Consider the following 24,662-nt stretch of genomic DNA (forward strand, 5'->3'; position numbering starts at 1 on the left):
ATGGAGGACAGAGGTGGGTGAACTGAAATAGTCCATCACAGGCCATTTTCAATCTCTAAATTTGGAGATACTCGGTACGATACATGCTTTTAATGGCGCTGTCAGTTTGCTGCTGCTGCCTCAGCCCATCCTTGTTTAACAGCCAAATAATGGAGGGTATGATCCCTCAAAAAGTGTGAGTTCTACCCAAATATAGAAAACAGAAAAGAGCACAGATCTGGTGAGTTAAATGAGAAACCATAATAAGTCCGTTGAAAAGCATATCTTGAGGAACAAGTAGCTGAAGACATAAAAACATGTAATAAAATTATTTTCAAAGACAACAGAAGCAGGAAGCCTGCCAGAGTGTCTGTAAGGCTGACAGATGATTGAGATGTAAAAAGAGTGCTCAAAGAAGATAAGGATGAAGCATAAAAGCTAAGTGAATTCTCAGCATCCGCGTGTCTTCCAAAGGGATGTAAGCTGTTTCCCACATTGGGGTTTTCTTTGTGGAGAAAAGCCAGGGAAAGTAGAAAGAGTGATTTTAGGACAAATCAGTAAATGAACAGGAGTAAATCCAATAATTCAATATTTTAGAAATCTTGATTGAAAATTAAACGGAGCATGACATAGTAAAGGTTGAGCAATTAAGCTGTGGCATATAATGTAGGACTTAACTCAGTCTCCATATTAGGGCAAAAAGCAGCAAACACAACGTCAACCATTTTAAAAGTGCTTTGAGGGGATGCAAAGAGCAGGAGGTCTAACTTCTGCATGCCTGAAATTAATACACAGAAACCATAATGAAGGAAAAAATTACCGGGAAGAGAGAAATGACATAGCGGTTGCACCTTGTAGGTTTTGCAGAAGGAAGTACTACTGTACAACTCTGATACAGTTCTGTGAAGGAGCTGCTGAGCACGTGGGTGCAGGTGATCATTTGATGTAACATACATTCATTTCTAAACCCTTTTTGATGAAGTCTCTTACTGAAGAGTCTTTAAAAGCCTCCCTCCTAAGCTCTCCAAGAAGAGGAAAGATCCTACAGAGGATTAACAGCTGAATAAATAATAGGGAATGAATTAACAGTTGGACATATTCATAAATGCTATGGAAAAAAATGAAGTGACAAAGCTTACTGACGAGACAAAAAAAAATTCATGGTAATACAAATTAAACCCGATCACAAAGACTTGCAGATGGCTTTCAAAATACTGCTAAAATGGAAGATGAATCTCTGCGCTCATGGCTGAAAAGTAATGGACATGGGAATAAGCTGCCTTCACTACAATGAAGACATTGAGAAACTTAAAGTTAGCAACTACTACTCAGGAAAGATACCTTTAAGTTCCTGTAGATAATTCTGTCAAAGCGTTAGCTGAGTAAAACTCAGAAAGGTGGGTTTGGAAATGTCAGCAAAGGAACAGAGAACAAAACAACGTTATGTCTAAATCCATGGGGCACCTGTATGAATATTTGTAACTCAAATTTGGCAGTTTTCTTCTCTCCACCTCAACAACAGAGGCAGTAGTAGGTAGAAATAGAGAAAGTCACTAAGGATGACCAATCACCATGCTGGGCTAGCCTAAGGCGATCAGTCCAGCAACAGATGAGGCTGTCCCTCCACCCTTTGGTAGGGAATAACATTCCTGGAAGAGCTGATAGTGATATCCTCTGAAGAGGATAATCCCCAGTATATTTTGCTGAAGGAAGTATACAGGTGAGGAAAGTGAGGCACCATGAGAACTGTTTAGCAGCTAGCTCTCATCACGTGCCGAAAAGTGTGACTATCACTGTACACACCAGAAATTACAGCTTCTGTACATGTCGGGTGGGACACCAATCCCTACAGTCCTCTTGGATTTAAGCTGTATTTATTTTCATGCTCCGTGAAGGGCCTGACAGATTTCATTACATTGCACATTATAATGACCTATTTCCTCTGTTTTTACCGTGATGTGATCTAACGGGCCCCCCAGAAAGAAAGGAGCTGCTGTGAGCTGTCACTCATGCCTGCTGCCTGGCACTGCCAGCATGCACTGCCTGCCTTCCTGCAAGGCGTCCAGAATGGTTACGTGAAAATAATGAACATATTTCAAGTCAAACCCTACAAGACATGGTTTTCCTTACAACAAATGAAAGACTGAATAGCAGCAAGCCCTCAGCAATGAGAAAGGATAGGGAATAAGACAGGGTAAGAGCTAACTCTCTTTTCTTTCTTTTTTTTTCTTTTTTTCCTCCCTTCTCACTGTTACAACAACTCTTCACCAAGCAGCACAGATGTGTCAAAAACTGCAAAGAAGCACCCAGATATCCCAGGCACAATGAATGGTAATAAATGCCACAGAAAAGGTTGTAGACTCCATGTTTCCATGTTTTAGCCAAGCTCTCTTAGGCAACTGAATAAAGTCCTATCCAAGCACACAGGTTATTCTGCAACCATTTGCTGCAGACTGCTTACATCATCCTCAGAAACATCTTCTACCATCAGAGAGATGGGACAGGTGAACTAAGGTTTCCCAAACCTATAGATAGACTGATAGACTGAAGAAGAGGATGCTCATGGGAGACCTTATTACTCTCTGCAGTAACCTGAAAAGATGTGGTGAGGTGGGGATCAGCCTCTGCTCCCAGGTAACAGAGGTAGGATGAGAAGGAATGGCCTCAAATTACACCAGCAGAGAATCAGGTTGGATGTTAGTGGCACAGGCTGCCCAGGGAGGTGGTGGGATCACCGTCCCTGGAGGTGTTCCAGAACCGTGTGGATGTGGCACTGAGGGACACAGTCAGTGGGCATGGTGGGGATGGGCTGACGACTGGACTGGGTGATCTTAGAGGTCTTCTCCAACCTTACTGATTCTGTGATTTTAAAAAGTTTCCAATAAACTTACACCTGTATTTATCCTTAAGCAAATGACTCAATCGTGTCTGCAAACATGCCTGAAACCTGCCCATGAATAAACTCTTACAAAAATTTTAGCCATTTCATTTTGAGCTGGAGATTTCAAGAAAAAAAAAAACTTTTTCCAAGGCATTTTATTCACTTTAATTTCTATCTGGAAAGGATGGGGACTGCCAGAAAAACAAAAACAAAAACAAACAATTGGAAGATAAAAGAGAGAAGGAAATTATTCCAACAAAAAGGTATGAGTCAAACATTTTGCCCATTCCAAATTGTTCGTGTTGATAATAGAAGAAAGATGAAGTGACTGTGTTTTATTTGTCCTCAAAGTACACTATTTCTTCATGTTCCTAATCAGTTTTCCTCTAGAAAGTATCATTACCAGCAAGGGAAACTGAAGTTGGACTGTGGAAACAAGGGAAATTTCAATTGCTATATTTTGTTTTAAGTAATAACTCAGCATCTGTGGATTCAGGAGCATCAGGGCTGTAAATCCACATAAAGCTGAATGTTATGAATGGAAGCTGTCTGTTCTTACCCGATCTCCCATCTATTCTTGTCCCACACTCAGATGTGCTCTTCACACAACAATCCATCCTCTCTCACCGCTTTGCTTTCTGCAAACAGCTGCTCCGGCTGTCCGCAGTGACAGGTCATTAGCGAGCAGTTATTTTTTCCAGGACTGAGTGCACAGGAGTGGCAGGGCTATAAAAGCTTTTCTGCAGAGCTCCACAAACTGATCTGGGCAGCGCTCCGTCCCAGTTTGCTTTCTCTCCTGTTAATAAAGATTTTCTTGAAACCTTGTTGCTCAAACTGCACTGGTTTGTTCACATCACAGGAGTTTCAGACAGCTCTCTCTGTTCTACACATGCTGGGAGAGTGTACAACCTTAACTGCCTGGTACCATTAACATAGCACCACTCATTGCAGAGAGATGCGGCTTTCATCCTGAACAGCGGTGCTGTTTTGCTAGCAGATTCAAGCAAGCCTTCCTATCATCCTGTTAATTCATCCCCAAAGACACCTCCTACCATTCTGGAGGATGAGCATCTCTGCACTTCTGAGAGATTTTTTTTGTTGGGAATATATTGCTATGATCCGCTACTTTTATGTTCTAAACGAGCACTGTCAAACTTGATGAGATTAAATATTTTCTTCAAAATCCCTCCAAATGCGCTCACTTTATCTTCTGTTTTCCCCAGCCCGTACCTCCCGATTACTGAATTCTTTGAGTCTCACCAGTAGCTTTTTGCAGAATCAGATAGGTTCTCCACCTTCTGTATTTGTAGAGTGATTACACTGAACCATGCTCATGACACCTCAGATCATCATCTTGACAGCAATTACAACATCTCAAGCACTGAACCTTCGCAGAAGTGACTGGATTAGCAGAGGAGAAAGCAGCAGATTATGATAGAGAAATGGAAGTTCTGACCTCTTTTCTTTACTGTCAAACAATTCTCCTGGATTTCCATAGATTTCTTTTAACTGCTAGCTGTGCAAGGGTTGAGGCAGAGGCAACTGCCTTACAGCTGCTGTGCTGACACCTGCTTTGAGGACACAGCGTGCCCACTGTGCTGTGCAGTGTTCTGCCTCAGAGGTTTTCAACCTGGAGGCCATGATCTACCTTAAAATAGAATCATAAAGGTTGGAAAAGACCACTGAGATCATCTAGTCCAGCTAGTGACTCATAGCTGCCATGCCAACTAAGTTTGTACACATCAGGCCAATGAAGATATCAAGGAAGCCTCTGCTCACCTCATGTCAGTTTGCACCTTCACTGGGAAATATGGATAAATCTGCAAGCCCAAAGAAGTTTGGAGACCATAGGAAAAGATGAGCAGAAATACACTCTTCACAACAACATGTTTCCCAAGCTTGCTACACTGATCTCAGCTAAGAGCTATAGAAGGCCAGCAGTCCAGGGCCAGAACCCGTGCACCATGCAGCCTGAGCTCTGCTCTGGAGCTCTTCCCTGTCAGGACTTGTTCTCTAATCATCCTCAGCATCAAGACATTTAAGAAAGCTTTCTCCTTAGTGCTCTCTTGGGAGCCAACACCACCTCTTTCAGCTTCATCTTGAGTCAAGCAGCTGGTTTCCATCATCATCTACAAACTGTACCAAATTACACTGGCAGCACATTTGGCTTGTCCGAATTTATAATACATGGAACTGTTCTTTTTACGTGTTCAAATCCAAACAACTGTCAAGTGAAGACAGAGAGAAGCACTGCTACTGATAGAAGGAGCCTCCTTCCAGACTACAACTTACCATCTTGCTTTCTGAACAGTAACATTTAGCAAAGCCTTACAGGCTATTGGAGCTGTTTCCTGTGCTTCCCTGAAATATAAATCTGACAAAACTAGGGGAGCCAGGCACCTAGGTCTTTTTGACAAGTTAATTTTGTTATCACATTAGAATTCCAGCTACAGGTAAGCTAAGCAGGGGCTGCATGTGTATCAAGCAAAATCAACACAAGCCGCATGAGCTGCTGATTTGCTTCTTTGCTGCATGCAAGCAGAAAGAGGAAGAAAGAAAGGAGAGAAAAAGACAGAAAGTAATAACTCTTCTTTGGTGATTTGAACCCAGCATTGGAGCGCTCAACAAAACATTCCTTCCCAGGATTTAAATTCTCCCTTTGATGAGCACCTAGTGACTCAGTGGGATTTTTGCTAAGCCTCCATTTGAAGCTAGAGAACAGTACATTCACTATTTATTTCTCCCCCCTCCCTGTGCTACTCCCTTTAATCATGATAAATATACCTAAACACGCTTGATTAAGCCAGACAGACAATGTGCCCCTAATCTGAACTGATCAGGGCTCTGAAGCTGCCAAAGTGAACCCGCTGTCTCTCTATCAGACAGAGTGATAAGGGGTAGGTAATGCAGCTCCATTAACTGCTTCCCACAGAATGAATTCTCCCTGCCTGCTCCTAAAGAGCAGACACTTGAGGAATGCCACCTGATGGGAAACTGCTTCGAACGGACTCTTTTGGCACAATTGTTGAGCAGCTCCTCAAGCCTTCCAGACAAACACCTGAAGTATGAAAAATGTAGTCACTTCCTTCTATGCTATTTTTTTTTAAAACCTCCTCATACCTTATCTAGCTAACTGCCTCTCAATTTTTCTCATCTTTTCTGGGTAAGCGTTGGTACCGGCTGATACGTACTTTACTGCAGAAGGGTGGTTATCAGAATAACAATCGCGCTCCTGCTGTGCACATACACATGTGAGGGATCTGCTTTTGGGTACGGGTAGAGCTTGCACTTTGTGGACTCGCAGAATTTAAGACAACTATATATCAATGTATCAGTAGTTTTACGTGGTGTGTTTAGTGCCTTTACACTAATATTGGAGGTGAACTGCAGGATGACGTAGAATTGTTAAGGCTGGAAAAGACCTCAAAGATCATCCAGTCCAGTCATCAGCCCATCCCCACCATGCCCACGTCCCTCAGTGCCACATCCACACGGTTCTGGAACACCTGCAGGGATGGTGACTGCACCACCTCCCTGGGCAGCCTGTGCCTCTGCAGCACCACTCCTTCTGAAAAGAAAATTTTCTTAGTATCTAACCTAAGCCTCCCCCGGTGCAACTTGAGGCCATTCCCTCTTGCCCTATTACTGTCACCTGGGAGCAAAGGCCAACCCCCAGCTTGCCAGAACCACCTTTTAGGTTGCTATAGAGAGCGATGAGGTCTCCCCTGAGCTCCTCCACTCCAGAACAACCCCAGTTCCCTCAGCTGCTCGCCATCAGATTTGTGCTCCAGATCCCTCACAGCTCTGCTGCCCTTCTCTGGACACACTCCAGGGCCTCCATGTCTTTCCTGTAGTGAGGGGCCCCAACTGAACACAGCACCCAAGGTGCAGCCTCACTACATCCAATCACCTTCCTGCTCCTGCTGGCTGCACTATTTCTGATACAAGCCAGGATGCCATTGGCCTCCCTGGCCACACTACTGGCTCATGTTTAGCTGGCTGTCAACTAACACCCCCCAGGATGAATGCATACAGATCACAAGTGCAAGCAAACACACTTCTGAATTTGTTCTGCAGGCCATATATATGTATGGACATCTGCTTTTGTGTATCCCACTTCAATCTTCACCTTCCATGAATATCTATTCTTATTAAAAGAATGCAAGAGAGAGGAATCAAGAGGGCATCAGACCATGGTTGGGCCCTGTGAAATTCTGGGACTACTCATCGGAAAACTGGTCTTTGGAGTAATTATAAGTACCATCAAAGCTGCTCTGATTCGCACTGGCTGTGAGCAGCTACAAGTTGGCTACAGACTGCTTCTTCTCAGTGCTCACACCGTCCTACTGCTGTTGGTGTCAGAGGTCTGCAAAGCAGTGCATGCCAACAGTGAGTTTGCTCAAATAGATCATATCAGACCAGGATGAGGAGAGACACTGCATTTCAGACACATTTCCTATCAGGAAGGACTTTCCATAAGATACTCCCAGAGCAAAAGAGTCAGAACAAAATCAAGAATCTGCCACAATGAGTATAGTTTAAAACCAACCAACCCCCACAGATAGTAAAACCACCTACACTTCAACTCAGATATTCAGAGGTGCTTTCCTTGCATTTGGATATCTAAATATGGGTAAAGGATACTTAAGATTAATTAGCTCCAGCTTTGACAGTCAGAGAGAGATTTCCAAAATACATGGCAGCATCCAATTACCGCTCTGTAAGTCTGGCTCCTGTACTTCAGATAAAAGCTCATCTCTGCTGATATTCTTGCATATGAGTGCACACTGATGTATATCCCTTTGGATCAAATATTTCACAACGTGAAATGGAAATGCAGAAAAAAAAGTCTGTAAATGCCAAGATAGGAGTAAGTTCACCCTGTGTCTCTGGATCGTTTCCACAACAAACAACAAACTCCGCTCTGCATGTATAAGTGATGAAGGACACAACAGAAGGCCATCAGGTCCTTCTTCTCGAGCATAGCACACAAAGAGATTTCATGGCATTGAGACATTAATCCAATCTGGTTAAAATAAATAAATAAATAAATAAAAATAGTTTTCATTCTTATATTGGGTTTGATATCCCATTTGAGTGGGATATGAGAACAAGACAGTATGAAAATCTAGCAATAATAATAAAAAATAGAACTACATTTCCAATCAGCTGCTGTATGCTTTTCTGCTCATGCCAACTGATGGAATTTTGCATAAAATGGGATGGAAGAAGAGTGAGATCAGTGAGATGATTAGTGTGTGTGCATGTGTGTGGATGTGTGTGTGTAAGATTCCTACTGGCAGCACGGGCAATTGTGCAGAATTTGCAACACTGCTACTAAAATTACATTATGTGCCAATAGTGTTTTGGCATGAAAGTTAAATCAGTACAAAAAAGTAGCATCACTTTGTCCTTTTAACCATAGATCTACATTTGTACAAAATTGAACATGACTGTGCAAGTTGTTTTCTATAGAAAATTTCACTTCTTTTTAATACATACTTCTCTTCTTGTGCTTAAAAAAAAAAAAAAAAAAAAAAAAAAAAAAAAAAAGGAAATGTATGTTCAACTCAATAACATGTTATCTATGATAATCTAAAAACAAACACTGGAAATCTGATCATTGGGTTCCAAGAGCCCACTTATCTCGGCCACGCTACACATAATTTCAGTTCATAGCCACATTTGCTCTGAGGAAAATTTGCTGATAAACTTTCTATTAAAAGTTTCACATTTAAGTAAGGATGGAGAAATTGAAATGCTTTGAGAGGTATCAGCCATGGGGTCCAATTAATACTCCCATGGTATGCTCATTGCATAACATCACTACTGCATATTTACATTCTGAGTCTCAGCGCTGCATTAGCTGGGTTTTTTTTCTGCTTAATGGATCTTCATGGCTCAACTTCCATTTAAACACAGCACCTCTTTTACAAGGCCTAAGTGCTACAAAACAGCCTGTCTATAAATTAAAGTCAGCCTGTGTGCATCTGCGCTTGGGAATGCTTTTGAAAGGGTTTTAAAAGCAATCAATTACAATAATTTGTACATTTAAAGATGCAACTCCAACAGTCAATCCAATTTTTCTTCTGATTATAAGGTAAATGTGAATGCCAGCTTGTTACTACTCCTGGGGTTTATCTCTGCACAGAAATCGTATCATTTTAGGGAGAAATGCAGAACATATTTCACGCTTGTCTATGCATTTTTTTGTTCACTTGGATTATGATACCTTTGAAATTAAAGTGCAGCCGCAGTTTGTGAATGATTTAGTGTGTTAGACACTTTTACTCTCAAGTAGAAGTAACTTGTTTGTTAATCCAAATGTAAGTTCTACCAAATTGGAATAGGTTCTCATCATCTGGAACAAAAATACCCAAGCCTTATCCTGATGTAGCAATATCTCATACGGAATTAATGTGCAGACCAAGGCTTCATTAAACACCACGTTCCTATAGGTTGATAGCTCCTATAGGGCTGACATTCTACGTTTCCCATTCTTTCAGCCTGGGAGCCTTCACAGCACTGAGGCCGATGGGAACTCACTGCACAGCCCTTGCACACTCTGTGAAGCAGTTGCAGCCCCACTCCTCCAGCGAACGAGCGATCGATGCTGCTCTGCAGTAGGGAACCACACAGCTGCCAGCCTGCTCAGTAGATCGCATGTGGCGAACAGGGAACACTGCGCAAAGGGTGTGAATGAGTCATCCGACATTTGAGGTTGACTGAAGTCATTCCGCTACATTTACTTCTAATCTTGATGTGCTATCCGCATTTGCATTTCGAGCAGAATGGGAAGAAAGATTTAAATTATTTGCTATGCAGCGGACTGCATGTGTTCAAGAATGTATTGAGGTGTTCAAGAAAAGGGTAGAAGGTGTTTAAGGACTGTGTGGATGTGGCACTGAAGGACATGGTCAGTAGGCATGGGGATAGGCTAGAGGTTGGACTGGGTGACCTTAGAGATCTTCTCCAACCTTAATGGCTCTCTGTGTGTGAGCAAATGGGATTATATGCACGTTGGGGTGAAGGCAGCAGGCTGCGAGTTGCCTTTGCTACACTTGGATGTGAGCAGGCACTGCATGCAAGCCTGAGCAAATCCAAGCAAGAGTATGTTTGAGCATTTGTGTCTCCAGGGACCTGATTATAAATGAAAGATGTTAATTTGCAGTATGCCTGAACGGAGGAGCAGAGGTCCCACAAGCACATTTCAGGTGATGCGTATGTTGTGTTTTCCTAAGCAAATACAAATCTGAGCAGCTGTGAATGCACTGGCCCACATACACTTGGAGGGTAGGCACGTGCTGCATGTGCACCTCTGTGACCAGGAGCAGCCATGAGCAAGTATCAGCTCAAGCTGAATTGAAGCATTTCTGGCATTTCTCAAACATCAGCAGTAGTGTTCAAATCATTTGAAGATTTTCATGGAAAGACTACATAGCAACCTCATAAACGCAATCAGACCTCACATGAAGCTCCTTCACTTCTGGCTCCAATTCTAGATAAAAGCAGAAATTTACAGCTTCTGACTGCTTACAGCTCCCACTGAAGTCAGATACATGTGTATTTAGCAACGTTAGGTGCGAAGCCATTTTTAAAGCATGCACACCTGTGAGTCTTTGGCACCTCAGTTCAAGCCCTCGGATTTGAAATTCTGGACAAATATTTTCTTAGCTCTAATTTTAGAAGAAGAAAAAGCAATCATTATGCAGATGAAGATCCTGACAAAATACTGCACAGAAGATATTTTCTGAAGGTGATGGAGGTGAGCATAAAAGATACTTCATGAGGCTGCTCAAAGGGCAACTTGCAAGGAGACTGAAGATAGAGAATCTGGCTGTGGATATAAAAGCAGGCCTACACAATAGCTAATGCTGAAGAAGGTAAAAGGTGGGGGAAGGAAAGCACTCTCACCTCAAGCTAAAAAACAGTGAGATTTGGTTTTGCACAGAGCTAACAACGTGTCTGCCTTAAAACAAGGCTTGCAGCATGTCACATAGGTAAAGGGCATTTTACCAAAATCTGCATTATTATTTCCTTTTTCTTTAAGTCCAAGTTATTTTAACCTTTAAATTGTTAAAATTTAGTAACTACTAAACACATTTCAGGCCACCCTTCCCCTGCACATCTATTCTGTAAGTTATTGATACTGCACTCAATTAACCTTGGTAAGTGACTGTAGGCTGGATGCTGCCTCACAGATTCAGTCATTCTTGCTCAAAGCCACAGTTTGCATGCAAACCACTGAATGGCAGCACTTAAATCTCCAAGTAAAATTGCCTTAATGGAAGCAAAATTGTACATACATGACATTTGTATTCATATTTGTATTCATACTAAGTCTCACATTTATTTATCTGAAAACCTGAACATTGGGCAAAATCTATGCAGATTTTGTCCTATTAAATAAAGAAGCAAATGCAATTATGATTCAAAAAGTTTACAAAAATGTATTTTCCTATTTCTTTGGGTGACAATTGAAGGCATATGACTGCAATTCCAACCTATGTACTATGCTTGTATTGGCTTTTGTAGAGAAGAGAAAATGGAATGAGCCGGAAATCCAATTTCTATTAGTGAGTCCACTCCGAAGAACACTTACTGAGGTACATAAAAGTCCAAAAGCTATCGGGAGTGGCAATGAATTAAAGAGAGGCTCCACACAAAGGAACTCACAGGTATCAGGACAGAAGCATGGCATGATCCACAACAGCTACAAACCAGTTCTCACACACCTGAGACCCAACTCTGGTTGCACCAGCACACGTAAATGAGAGCGTAACTGTTTCACCTTGTCCTTGCTCTCAAGCTGAGAACTGGTTGTGCACACATTTTAAGAAGCCAGCTTTTCAACATTACACTATGGTTTATGAGAACAAAGTATTATTTCCTCCATAACACAATAAAGCACCATGCACAGTTGTTTCTACGATTATCCTCCTGAATACACTGTGCTGATGGCAGTGTTGTCATGAGAATTACCTCACTGAAAACAAATGAGGGAATTTATATGATATTGCCAGTCTTTTGCGTTGCTCTTTGTGTTTCTATATTACATCTCTTCTTTTTTAACCTTTGGATTGTTTTCCCTATTTGTAATGCAAACTACTGGGAGCAGCAGGCTTTCACAAATGGCATTCTTCCACATGGGGCAAGTTCACAAAAACCAATGGGTTAGCATCATACAACAGTATTTGTCTTGACCAATCTTTAGCACGTACACGCTGCGCACTGCCCAAGTGCAACTTCTCCATTTGATTCCAGTTTCCAAGTGGCTTTCCATTACCTCAAGCTCTAAAGGAATATTTAGTGTAGTCTCTAAGTCTATATGGTTTAGTATTAGATACGGAGGTTGGCGACCCTGCATGCAGCAGAGGGGTTGGAGCTTGATGATCCTTGAGGTCCCTTCCAATCCAAGCCATTCTATGAACAGTTGGGTTAAAATGGATCTGTGGAGATCATCCACATCAAGCCCATGCTTCACTGCTCATGGCAGTGCTAACTTTGGAATCCCATATGATCAGGGTACAATTCAACATTTCTACAGTGACTACTCTAGCGGAATACCAGTCTTATGGAAGCAATAATATAAATCAGGTACCCGCGTAGATCAAAGGTGTACTGAAAATCATTTAGGTACAACATCTTCATTAAATGATTTGAGTTCTCCTTTCACTGTAAGTCACCTTAAAAGATTGTGGAGGAAAAAAATAATTAAAAAAGTGATATTGATTTCAGCGCTGGGCTCCAGTTATACAGTTGCGTATTGTCAAAACACGCAGTAAAGTGTAGCTAGCTTTACAATCATTTCCTGAATTTTGTATGGTTTATATCCTCACTGTATAATTAAAAAAAACAAAATCATTGTTTGTAGATAGAATTATGAAAAAAAGATAAAAGGAAATAAGGAAATTTCAGGACAGAAAACAAAACAACTTGGTTAAAATCGCCAGGCAAGACGCTCAAAGAGTACCTATGTTATGTACCTTAGCTTAAGGAATGTGCTCCTCTTCACCATACCTTTGAAAGTCTGCAGAATACAGCTTCAAGAGCTGCAAAGTATAGGAACCATATGAGTGTAGAAAGGGCTCTGCACTGGGAAACTACCAATGGCGAGAATCACTCATCATGAGATGTAAGCACGAACTTCTACAGGATTTAACACCTCAGAAAAACAATTAGCATGATTGCTTACTTGATGAACAGGGTGAATTTTATCCAAATTTAATACCATTGAAAACACTTGCAACACTGCACTTCTGCATGAAAAAACAAGCCCTCTCTTCACTGCATTTCCATTTTCTGTTCTGTACCAGTTTCTTCTCATATTTGTTTCACCTGCTATCAGATTTAGGAAACTATAAGTATCAGTTTCATTACTACTCCATATCTTGCCCGTATTTGATTACAGTATGCTGTCACTTTAGTCCTGAAAATGAGCTTTGCTTTCTAGCCTGCAGCTTGTCAAAAATTAAAACGGTGGTTATCTTTTCTTCATAACAGAAATGAATCTCCAAATATTCCAAAAGCAGTAGCTAAGTTTTGGCACATCATCTCCTGGTCTGAAACTGATTGGACTTTGCTTATCTCTGCAGTTGGTCAAGGAAAAAAGTAGACGCTCAGCCCTTCCCCGTAGGAAACGCCATGCCAGGCTCATTTAAACTGAACAGAACAACAACATTTCAAAAGTACATTTTTCTCAAAAGCTGAACACTTTGCAGAAAAGCAAAGCTAACCATCCTGATCAGACATCATTTCAAACAGTAGTAATTCAGTAAGAAATTAACTGCTGTTCACACCCCCCTCCGCCCCCAAGAGATTCCCACTGCATTTTACAACTGAGGAATTAAATACAGGCTCATTTTGTATTTCTGTTACCTGATTGGTTCCATTAAAGAGAGATGCAGTGGTGCTGGGCAGAGTGTAGCAGCCGCACACTGTTGCTGTTTCTCCTTGGTAGGTTTTAAAGGATTACAGCCGCTCCTTTGGCTTCTCTTGTGAGAACTATCCAGCAGCTTAATTAAGCAACTCTATTAACATCTCTTTTCTTACTGCAGCCTTACGGAGAATCACACTTCCCTGGACACTTCTGGTAGTTGAGTTAGTAAGCCTGGATGTTAAACCATGTCAGCTGTGTCCTTTGACCCCAGCTTTACCTTGGAGGGTACCTCTGGTTTGGCAGCCAAATTCTCTGCTTCTTTACCTATCCCTTCATCTAACAATGAAATCCATCCTCCAGTGCTTTTCAACAGCACACAGCAGGTTAGGAGCAGGAGAAACAACTGCCCAATTAAAATCAAGGTGTCTGATGTGCAGTAGGCAAACTGAAATCTGCCTGAGCTATCAGGGCAAACACCTTCAGGCTTATGCAATTAACCTCAGGATAATTGATGACCACAAGCAATCAAGCTGTGGTTGGGGGTCTCATGCAAGAAACATACGAGGGCATATCATTCAGTATTGACTCAGAGAAAAGGGCTCCACTGAATCAATAACACCATCTCCTGAAGTGCAGTGGGTTTCCTTCAAAATCTTCCTTAATTACCAGATGAAATCACCAGGTGCTTGAAAGACTCGAAAGAGTAGCTACAGGTGTGCTAGTGTTCCCAGTGCCTCTGTAAGCTGTTGCATACAAAGAATGGTAAAACCCTTTAGCTGACTGTGGGGAAGAAAAACATACCACTCAAAATCATCCCCTGATTATTTACTAGAATGATTTAGTAACAATACAGGCAAAAGCATGCATGGGGAACTTTATGGTACTACCAAAGAGATATAAAGAAAACAAGAAAAAAAAAAGAACTCTTATTCTGGAGTTCCAGGGGCTATGCAAAGAGCTGTACCCAAACCACTACTCTGATAAGACAGCAAGGGAACACCTCTTTCAAACAAGTCCTTCACCTTTCCTCCCCTCTACCTCTTACTCTTCATTTACCTTTCACTTCAGACTGAGAGCTTGGTAAAAGCTGAGTTTTCTTCTGCTATGACTTTTATGACTTCACCTTCACTGAAAGAACTGATTTTTATCTATTTATTAATTTTTAATGAGGACAGCTATTACATTTAATTCCCTGGAATTATTACCTTAATGTAACTGTTAGAGGTTCATTCCCAGCAGGTGTATTCTAGTGACCATAAGCAGCCACCCTGCCATAAGATCCCTTTTGTTTTCTCATTCCTGAAATTCCACACTGAGGATCAGATCTGGAGAAAACCACTTGATTAGCAAGGAATTTCCTTTTTTTTTTTTTTTTTTTTTTTTTTTTTTTTGCATTAGAGATGTAAGCTTTATTACATAAATGTTGTATCCCAGTGAGGTGGATCTGGTGTCAAAAGTGTCTGAAAGTTAGCAAAAAAACTTGTTGTAAAAGAGCTAATTAATAACAGAGCTCAGGGTGCTTAAGAAGCTGAGTCTATGGAGACTGAAGAAAGTATTTTTAAACCCATTCTGGAGCTGCAGTTATTAACAAATGGTTGATCTGCACAGACATCATCCTGTGGTTGCTTCCACTCTGTTTCCCACAGTGACCTCAGCAGCAAAGGGAAGCAAATCAGAAGAGTATTGAAAAATCAAAATAAAACCAAAATAAAAATAATTAGTATAGCCTATCGAGGTACTTGTCATGTCTGTGCACTTACAGCTGAGCTGAGTCTTGCATTCAAAATAACAATCCAATGGCATTTGCTATTGTTTTTTTTTTAATGTAGAAGAGGCACGGTTTTCACGAAGACTTACAGCACAACTATAAGAGCACACAGTGAATTTCCTGAGAATTTACAAGTACGTTTATTAACTGATTTACAAAGTAAAATTAGTTTAAAATATGGATCCATTAAGAAAATTGATGGCTTTGGGTTTGACCTTTTGTTTATTTGTTTCTGCAGCCTTGGTAGTGGATTAATCCAGACCTTCATCGTATTCAGAGATTGCAAGGATCTGCATTGACAACATCTGAAGGTTTTTCCAAGATTGGTGGCCTTTTCTTTCTTTTCTTTTCTTTTTTTTTTTTTACCTCTATCATACTTCTTATCAAAAATTCCCTCTTAAAAAAACAACCCATGTTAAATTTTTTCCTTCAGAGGATGCTATGAGGAACATCTGAAGATACCTGAGGAGCCCCCAGCTAGAACGGCCCTTTCACTTCCCACCAGGAGGGACAATTCGCTGCAGTTCTTCTGTGAACAGAGGGAAGCAGGCACTGCTCTGAGTGATGAATCTCCTAACTGTGTGCAGACGGATCAGTCCCACTGAGAACTGCCTTGTTGCGTTGTCGTGGGAGAGAAAAAATGTTATGCTTAACATCATTTAAGGCTAACCTGACATCACAAACGTTCAGAGGCTTTGATTATTGCATGAGATCATTGCAGTAAAAGGAGAAGACAGCATTAAACAATTAGGCATGTAGTACAGATGTAATTACTTGGGATACAGGAGATAGCAATATATGCTTTGTCAAATCAGTAGGAAAAGGATGCAGCTGTTGTACGCAGCCCCTGCTGAAGGTAATACAATGATTGTGATAATGCCTATATAATCTTCAGAAATGTAATATTGCAATTCTATTCATCCTCTTTCCACTAAGAATCTCAAAGAATTTAATGACTTCAATAAATTAAGATTCTCCTTCTGTTCAGATCAGGAAAATATTTTACGACTAGATCCACTTCTTTACAGAGAACATCAGAACAGAGAAAATCAGCAGAATTTTTGTTTAGTTTGATGGATTTAATCTCAGAGACTTTCTACACCATTAGGATAATGAAAAAAAAGGAGAAGCCAAACACATTCACGTTCTACAAAGGTACTGTTTGTATGCTTGCATAACGAACATACAACTTGAAACTTCAAACTGTAAACTAATAACCCTCTCAGAAAGTATTTGTTCCATCCACGTGTAGAGACCCAACAGTGGGTTGGGTCACCTTTCTCTGAATCATTAGGTTTTGACCATTGTTTGGGCAGTGTATGGCATGTGATAGATGTCTGGTCCAATACAGCCAATCCCATGTACAAACAGTTAGATAGAATGTCTCCAGTATCTTACCCTTAGGTGCATGAAAAGCAATTACTGGGGCACATTCATGCACTGAGACAGTTTTAAAAGTTTGTCTACATCTTAAGATAATCCCTGCATCAACTGCAAGGTTAAGGAGTGTGTTTCCCATGCCAGAACTCAGCTGGAACTTGAAAGGGCTGTGACCTGGAAACACAATGTTGCTACTTACGTAGCTGGATTTTTTAAAAATAAAATTTAAAAAGAAGAGATGTCAGAGCTCTGAGGGTTGAAGATTTTACTCTAAGGGTTACTGGTGAATTTGTCGTGATGAGACAATAAAAAAAGAATTGGGGAACTAAAAAGAGAAGTATAGAGAACGCGAGGCATACAGTGCCTCAGGGAAAAGAATGGCATGTAATTATAACCGCACGCTGCTCTGAAAAGATAAAGCTGCATGTAAAAAGGTTATAGGCTCAGGGAAAGGGAGGAAAGATGGATCTTGGAACTCCAAAAGAGGGGGAAAAAAGGATTTAATCATGTATCAGTGCATACTGTTCATTTAGGCATTCCAGTCATTTTCTTTCTCTCATAATATTTTGCAGTACTGACCTGTGAACTCAATGCCAGCATAACGTGGCCATTTCTAGCAACCTTGTTCCTCAAAGGTTCCTCTCCCCTGCTTAGATGTTATTTAAATGGTACCTTGGTATGGTTCTCTAATCAGCAGAAAAATTTAAAAAAATATAAGTCTGCAAGGCAGAGCTCAGTCCTTTTCAAGATCACATTTTTCATTCTCACCTGTCTGGAATTCTTCTAGTGACAGTATTTACAACAACTTGGCTTCAGAGACAGCATTCTGAGCTAAAGCCAGAAAAAGAAAAGATGCCCTTCCTCTCATCCAGATGACCCATTTGGAGAAGACCAATATCTGTGGCTCAATAGTGGCCAGACTTCAAAAGCATATGAGTGAAGCACTGAATGTTCTATCACAGGGAATCTGTCTCCACCTCAAAACATGAAGGTGATGGTATCTAGCTCATACCATACCAAATTTTTTCATATTTGGGCAGGTTTTCTTTTTCCACTCTCTTCTAAAAGCTGCTTATTTGAAAACATACTTAAAATGTAGTCAACACTACAACATGCAGCAATAAGGCAGCTTTGTCTAGAGAGTAAGAAACAAGATCAAGAATTTAGTTTCCAAACCCATCTCAGCTAAAGATTTGATGTGCATCTCCAGGCAAGTCCCATCAACTCTCCATACTATTGGAGAGACCTGTGAAATGCAGGGTAGCTGTACTGGAGATATTTAAATGTGCTGGGGCACTGAAAGCCATAAAGCTTGATTCTGGGAAGACCTGTTCATTTTTTCACATTGAGAAACTAATTGCGCCAGTACAGCTTTAAGGGCTTCTGTCCTCACAGTGACACTGCATTTATTTACGCATATTTATATGTATATATGCATTATTATAACTATAAATTGAGAGTGCTCACACTGACTCACCTTAAGTGCAAACAGACAAAATTCCCTTCAATAGCCAACAATTTGTGAAGTCATTAAGACAAAAAGTTTATAGAGGAAAAGCAAAGTTACTGCCATAAAACCCTTGTTGGTAACATACTTCATTTTCTGCTGCCGCAAAACATGAAGAATGGTGGAAAACCGAGCTGCAAGCACTAGAAATTGTCCCTTGAGGGAGCTGCAAAATAAAGTTTTTTGAAATATATCATAGAATTTATGGATGCTGTTCGTGCTGACGGGAATATGGCTTGCAGCCAGCCCTAAGCCTTAAGTCAAGTGCGTGACAGCCATCATATTCAGTATAGCATTTTGAGGACCTGCAAGAGGACAGTACGGTTACATTCCTCTTAAACAAAAACCAGACTCAGGAGAGAGAGAAAAAGGTAGAGGATGACAAGGCCTTATTATATTGTAAAAACCAAAGGAACTGAAATGAGCCCCAAACACAAAGGGGTAGCAAGTGTTGATAGAAGTACTTCATGGTGAAACATATGGCATTTTCTCAGCCACAGTGGTTGGGCCCTTCTGACTACTTATATCAGAGACTAAACTTGGCAGTGAGAATATTTTATGGCATATAACTAACAGCTCCACTAAGAGGAGAATTTCAAGTATTTTACTGTTAAGGGAAGAAGCATAACGAAGGGAGTAAAGAACATTTTCATTATGTCAGGCAGTAAAAACAAACCAGAAGAGACTGCCTACAGCAGTGGTTCCAGACCTGTGGCTTAACAGCAACCTCTTGCCTGCCAAACTTTCAGATATTGCTGGTGGCCACAGAGAGCTGCTGTCAAGCTGGAAATTGATGGGGAAGGCAAAGTGTAACATTGTACAGAGGGTTATTACTTCTCACTGCTGTTGCTCTTCAATCAGCAAAAATGGAGGGCATTGGCATACGGTTCCAAGAGTGGAAGGTAAGGAGAGTGGGGAAAAAAAAAAAAAAAAAGAAATAGTTTGACTAGATAAAGAAAGACAAGGTTTGGAGAGAGAAATGATGTCTTTTACTAGAGTAATAGCTATAGCTTACAAAAACCAGACAGACATCCAGACACTCTACGCCTTCTGCAAGCCAATGTAAGAACACACAAGAGATCAAGACTGACAGCTGAGTACTCTAGGGGTTGTAAAAACTTCTGTCTTGTGAATAAGCCAATTTTTGTCCAGCCCTGGAAGGTGCCACACTCTTAACAATTTTGGAAGATCTGTGTGGAGAGCAATGGTAGAGGTGAAGCTAACTTCAAAATCCAGACAGCAGAACTAAGCCAAATTATGTGGGTACATTTTGCATTGCCTATCTACCCCTCTCCATGTTACTCTGCTTCCTACACACATATGGGAACAATGTATAGGGCTTTTTTTGCATTTAAACTCTTATCTAAGGGATCATTGAATTTGGATTTAAAAAAAAAAAATAAATAAAACAGAAGTAAATATCACGAGATAGAAAAGTAAGAGAAAATGCCTCCATGGCATACTTTTTCTCCATATGTCTTTTCTCCACGTTTCCACTCATTTCACCATCACATGATAGCATGGGTTTATGTCAGATTCAGAGACCCGTGAGCAAAAACTGAAGAATGGAACCCTCTCTCCTTCCAAGTGGAGGACTCTTGCTGGTGGCTGAATTGGCTAGACTCTTCCACACTAAATCAGAACCAGTGGACAGCTTTTCAAGGATTCTCAACCCAAAACCCAACTCTTCTTCCTGCCATGCCCATTTACTAGAAACTTGATCAATACAAAACCTTTCTTCTCCAGACAAATATGTGACAGCTTTTCCTACTGCTGATGAAGAGATTATTATCTTTTCTAAGAAAATTTTGTACAAACAGGCAGTACTAAATAATGTCTTGGAGACTGACGTCCTTTTAATCCTAAGTTATCTGCAAGGCAAGTCAAGCAACGTGAACTTTCTCCTTGAACAAAAACATTTGTGAAGCACACACAGTCCTTGCCATGGAGCTGCATAGTGCTCTATCCTAAAGAAATGTCTGGTACCAATGCTGTATATTGCACTTACAACGTACCGAAAAGCTTTATAAGTATGTTACAAAGCAATTAAGGAGAAATCACATTCAGGCCTTGCCCCCAGAGACACCAGCACATTTCCCAGGAGCCATCAAATAGAGGGTTGGTGATGCCAGATCTACAGCTGCCAGAAGCTTTTCTTTTTTTTTTTTTTTTTCCTAGGCATATTGCCCCAGTCAGTGTGATCACACTGGATGTCTTGGAGACACAATAGCCTGATCTGTCTCAGGGGAACCTTAACGTTTCTGGGAAATCTGGATATCTCTTTACATTGTGCTTCTGGCTGAGAAAAAAAAAAGAGAAGAAAAAACTCCCCATTATTTTCTTCCCAAAACTACCCTGCTTCTGAGCACATTCCTGATCCCCCACAGACAAGCAGAACAACTTGATGCAGTGGCGGCGCGACTGAAAATTTACTAAATCCCGAGCCTTGCAGCTAAGACTTTCCTTGTTAAATTCTACAAACAGAAAATATCACGCTTATTTAACCAATACTACTCTTAAAACTTCAGAGAAAAAGAAGCAGAGTAGGTCTGTACCTTTGTAGGGCTGGTGGTTGCACTCTGCTGTTTCAGAATCTGTGTTGAGATAAAGCGATGGGGAGTTTCATAACGCAGTAACCAACTTGCCTCCTGCCTTCAGCACCAATGCTCAGCATTGGCTGAAAGCCCATGGAGCCATTTGGGACTAAAGGGCTTCACCATGGCATCTTTGCTTTTCCCTTGCCAAGCACAGCCAATCAAGCCAGCAGCGTGTAAACCACAAACCACGCAGGAACTCACAGGCTCGGCTGCTTACAGAGATGGGTGTGGGGCTCAGTTTTGTGCGGTTTTATTCTTCTACTCTCACGGTGACAGGCGCTTGAGAACAGTTTCTCAGAGTGCTACAGCTGTTCTCTGCTCCAGCTGCATTTCAAACACTGGGGCACCCCATAACTTGCTCAACATTCGGGTATTTGATGCATCTGTCTGGAAAATACCAGTCTGTTATATGCAAGTAGTGGTCTGCAGAAGCAAGCTGTCAAGCATGGCCTGAAAGATGCCTTCTTTTCTAACATGGGGTGACTGGTAGTCATACATTTGTGTTTGAACTTCAGGGGCACTTCTCCTGCTGTGCATGTCTTCTGATGTGACAGAGTCCATGGTTGCACATATACAGTGTGCTCACAGTTTAGCAGGGTCTGTTACAATAGGAGAAGTGACGATGGTTTCAAACTGAAAGAGGGGAGATTTAGATCGGATACGAGAAAAAATTTTTCACAGTAAGGGCTGTGAGGCACTGGCACAGGCTGCTCAGAATAGTGGTGGATGCTCCATCCCTGGAGACACCCAAGATCAGGATGGAGGGGCACTGAGCACCCTGACTGAGCTGTAGGTGTCCGTGTTCATTGCAGGGGAGTTGGGCTAGACGGCCTTTAAGGGCCTCTTCTGTCTCACATTATTCTATGATTCTATGACATGTGAGAAGATGTGTTGTATCTCTGTAGAAAAACACAAGCACACACAGGGGTCACCTCAAGCAGTGTAGGCACAGGAGAGACAATTTAAGAAAGCATTCAGGATTTCAGCAGCCTCCATGATTATATCAACTGAGTGGCTGTGTTTAATTGGTGAGAGAAGAGATGTGAAAATCTGATTCCCATAAGAACACAGAAAAGGTGTTTTGCTTTTCAAGTCACTGCACCAGTTCAGACACCAACAGGAGCGCACCATGGGGGGGACGGAGACCTGGAGAAAGCAATCACTGTCTACACCCAGCATGAAGATTTGACAGGACGGCATCTGTGTCATGGCTCTTTAAGATGGCAAAGTAGTTATAGACCACATAAATGCAAGGGGAAAACATCACAATTAAGATTTCTACTCAGGAGAATCCTGTTTTCCTTTTCATCCCCACTCTTCCCGAGGCCTGCCAGTGGCCAGCAGGCCCGTGGAAGAAGAGAAATTGGCGACTAGAAAAATGGTCTTTACTGTAGAGTAGGAGCTCCATTAAGAAACACAGCCCTGGCCCAAAGTGCTGTGCCTGCAGCACATGGCACCCGGCTTCCCACGGGGAAGTAGAAAGGACTCAACATCAACAGAAATGTCTCCTGCAGCCATCACTCTGAAGCCACTTGAAATTAATTTTGCTTTGCAAGCTGTTAACAAAGAAAGGGCCATGGGCTGGAGCTGAAATAGATTTAGAAATTATCAAGTTCTTGAGACAGTGATATTCAAAGTTCCTAGTTTCCTGAAGCCACTTTTTTTGACTTTGTATCAGACTAAGGATCTGGATGGGATTCTGTTCCATTGAGCATAGTTCACAGCTTGGTGCCTTTTCCATCCTTCATGCTCAAAAGCAGAAACAGAAAATGTTGTAACTCCTCACTATCATTGGTTTTGAAGAACAAGCAGTCAGGCTGGTCAGGTAGAATGTATGTCTTTCAGCATAGAATAGATGTAACAACTAGAAGTGGGTAAAAAGTTATTGACCGTGTATTATTGATAATATAGTGCAGGAGGAGGGCCAACTTTTTAAGACGTCTGATAGCAATAGGACAACGAGTAGTGGCTTTAAACTAAAAGAGGGGAAATTTAGGGTAGGTGTTGGAAAAAATTCTTTACTCAGAGGGCAGTGAGGTGCTGACACAGCTGTTGAGAGAGATGTGGTGACCCATCCCTGGAGACTCCAGGCCAGGTTGGATGGGGCTCTGGGCAGCCTGAGTTGGGCCCATGGCACAGGGTGGGACTGGGTGGGCTCTGAGGTCCTTTCCAACCCAACCATTCTGTGATTCTATGATATTAAAATATCTAATATTAGAAAAAAATATGCTCTTAATAATGTAGTCTGCCCTCCAAAATTACAGAGAAGGATTAAGCTGTTTTGTGAATTTCTAGTAGATTACTCTTTTGCTCTTTTTAAAGATCTAGGCATTTCCCGTATGAAATATTCTGATTTTCAGTTTAAAACAGCTCTTTATCCAAAATTTAATTTGACTTGTATAAAAAAGTAAAAACTTTAAACGAACAATTTTGGGGGGGAGAAGGAAATGAAATATAACTTTCCAGTTGGCCAAAAAGAAAATGCTCTCAACTCTTCAGCAAAACAAAAGCAAAAACAAAAACAGAAACAAAAAAGACACAAAAAACACAAAAAAACAAAGAAATCCCAAACCAAAGTATTCATTATTTTATGTTGAAAACTTCAGTCTTGCAAGCATTTCAATATGTATATTGTTTTAAGTATTACTACAAATCAGTTATATATGCAGCACTGTAGCACTAGCACAAAGCACACAGAGTTGGCTCAAGGACAGAGGCACAGAATGCAAGAATCAAATCATGATTTCTTGTTTGCTAACACAAAGACCTAAGCAGTGTTCAGTTTCATTTATATGACATGATCTGTATGACATTAACTGACAAACAAAAGCAAAAGGCAGGAAATTAGTTCGGGGCTGTATCCAGGCTTCAAGCCTTTATAGTCAGAATGGCTCAATTCAAATATTATTTCAGTAAGAAAATCTACCATATTTTATGTTTCAGTTTTGTTGTTGCTGTTTTTGTCAGAGGAATGTCTTTTAAGTTAATGACTTGTTTTTGGTATGATTCAACAGTAACGACATATCTTTATCTCAAGCACATCCTACCCCTTCAGTGTCCTAGAGTACTAGATAGATAAATATATCCCAGCATTAAGAATATGTGATCCATCGATATAGAAATGCTGTGGTTTTGCCCCTCAAACACTTAAGTTGTAATGTCAGGTCACAGTAGTACACTCTTTTTACACGTCTAAAATATTCTGGAGCTCCTGAAGGGAAGGGGAAGTGCATGCTGACATTATTCACGTTGTCCTTTTTGTATGCATACAGAACTTCAAGCTGTCACTCTTGAACTTTTCACCATTTCCTAAAAACAAAGAAACAGAAAGAAGCATAGCATGCCCTGCTTGTTGAGAACGCATCTCATCAAAATCCTATGTGTACAAAAATCAAACTGAGTGGGGACCCAGATAAGAAGAACAAGGTAATAAGTTTTCCATCCAAGCAAGTTATGATTGCAGCAGGATTATCTAATCAACTCATAAACACAAAAACAAAAAAAGAACCCAACATCAAAGTATGCTGCCATATAGCCAATGTCACAGTGCAGCTCTGACAGAGGAAGAGAGAGAGAAACATACAAAAGCAAAAGAGGAGTCTCGCGATTGAAGTTTTTAATAGCTTCATTGAAACACACGACAAATTCAGTTTCTCTCAGTGGGAGAGGCA

At 41.0% G+C, this 24,662-nt stretch overlaps 1 protein-coding gene across 2 annotated transcripts in view; it reads right to left on the bottom strand.

The window, feature by feature from the left end:
- GRAP2 (GRB2 related adaptor protein 2) overlaps window positions 1–21,055 on the bottom strand; it is a 39,879-nt gene extending 18,824 nt beyond the window's left edge. The window contains exon 1 of one of the 2 annotated variants that reach the window (XM_042889979.1): window positions 20,950–21,055. The gene's annotated coding sequence lies outside the window, so the exon portion shown is untranslated. Of the gene's footprint in view, window positions 1–13,738; window positions 14,108–20,949 lie in introns of those variants that run through there. The other variant, XM_042889981.1, reaches the window with a different exon arrangement.
- Window positions 21,056–24,662: the final 3,607 nt, after the last annotated feature.

The sequence above is a fragment of the Lagopus leucura genome, unplaced genomic scaffold (assembly GCF_019238085.1).
Source record: "Lagopus leucura isolate 7727_CA_CO unplaced genomic scaffold, USGS_WTPT01 Super-Scaffold_100159, whole genome shotgun sequence".
Lineage (NCBI taxonomy): Eukaryota > Metazoa > Chordata > Aves > Galliformes > Phasianidae > Lagopus > Lagopus leucura.